A 1,583-nucleotide genomic window follows, 5' to 3' on the forward strand; every position below is an offset into this window, starting at 1 on the left:
CAAATCAAGTTGGTCTCTCTGTGTATTTGTATTGCCATAACGTCCTCTCACGTAGAGTATGTCTTACCTGTAAGGCTAAATGTAGTACAAGCATCTATTAGCCTCGTATGTTCTATTAACATTATTTTCTTCCAGGGAAATAATGATCAATGATCAACTGTAATTGGCAGGTTGTCCAACTATTACAGGGTTAGGGTTAGCCTTCCCTGTAGCTCAGTTGGTAGAGCATGGCGTTTGCAATGCCAGGGTTGTGGGTTCGATTCCCACGGGGGAAAAAAAAAAAATGAAAATAATAAAATGTGAAGTAAAATGTTAGGGTTAGCCTCCTGCTGTAAAAGACATTCTTTGACCACCATGTCATTCTTCAATGGCCACTGTATTGACTGGTATGCCTATCCTGCATTGATTTGGCTGGTGTAACCAATGTGAAATGGCTAGCTAGTTAGCCATCAATCAGTGACGTCACTCGCTCTGAGACCTTGAAGTAGTTGTTCCCCTTGCTCTGCAAGGGCTTTGGCTTTGTGGAGCAATGGGTAACGATGTTTTGTGGGAGGTAGTTGTTGATGTGTGCAGAGGGTCCCTGGTTTGAGTCCAGGTTGGGGCGAGGAGAGGGACGGAAGCTATACTGTTACACCAGCATAGACTGGTATGCCTATCCTGCAGTGCTACTAGTCACAGTGGTATTTCTATAAGAGTTATTTATTCATTCAACACTGGTGAAGTTTGTCTGCATACCATCAACGCTTGGCAAGCACTTGTACAGTTACCTTTACCTCCCGAGGCATTGACAAACACATTTACAAATCAACATTTACAAGTTTATTCATGATCTAGATCTATGTCAAATGAAATGTATGAGACCGCAGCGACCCCCGTCAAAGAGAAAGAAAATCCATTAAGACAGGGAAGGATCAAAGACTTGGGTCAGTGTTTCCTGTACCACCCTTAATGGTGAAAGTGAACCTGTAGAATCCCTCCCCAACCTCGTGTGCAGGTGAGAGTTCTGTACCGGGAGGTGAGAGTAGCAATTTTGTGGCCTTGTCGTTCTAAAAAAAGTTACGTTTTTCCCCTGAGAAGGTATGTTTGTTTCTATTTATTTGACAATATACAACATGTTTGATTTTGTATTTTTCAAATAAAATTCCACCCAAAACCACTAATACCTTTAATTTACTGTGTTTAATAACACGAATGTGAGAACAATATTTTTTTGGTAAACAAATATTTAATTTTGGCATTATGAAGTTGTTAGCAACATTGAAAATCGTTATGGAAATGTGCAACTCAAGTCCAGTACAAAAATCCACAATGCAATGCTCTCTATAAGGTATTGTAGCTAGCTAGCAAACGTAGCTATACACACTAATACCAAAGAAAATATCAGCATGTAAAAAATAAAAAATAAATCACCTAAACAAAGTGAATTATCAATTTAGAAGTCTACAATCTCACCATGTTCAACCTGCTGATCGATGTGCCTTAGAGTGGAGTCTGACGTTCACACCGGCATACTTATAGTTGCCTAGCTGCGCAAAATGTTACGTAGCAGTGATGCAATGACGCAGTCGGTGTGTTCGAAGCGT

The 1,583-nt window shown here is 40.2% G+C and overlaps 1 non-coding gene across 1 annotated transcript; it reads left to right on the forward strand.

Annotated features, from left to right (window-relative positions):
• Window positions 1–202: 202 nt before the first annotated feature.
• trnaa-ugc (transfer RNA alanine (anticodon UGC)) lies at window positions 203–275 on the forward strand. Its single transcript has one exon. It is a non-coding gene; the product is annotated as a tRNA-Ala (tRNA).
• Window positions 276–1,583: the final 1,308 nt, after the last annotated feature.

Source organism: Salmo salar, unplaced genomic scaffold (assembly GCF_905237065.1).
Source record: "Salmo salar unplaced genomic scaffold, Ssal_v3.1, whole genome shotgun sequence".
NCBI classification, from domain to species: domain Eukaryota; kingdom Metazoa; phylum Chordata; class Actinopteri; order Salmoniformes; family Salmonidae; genus Salmo; species Salmo salar.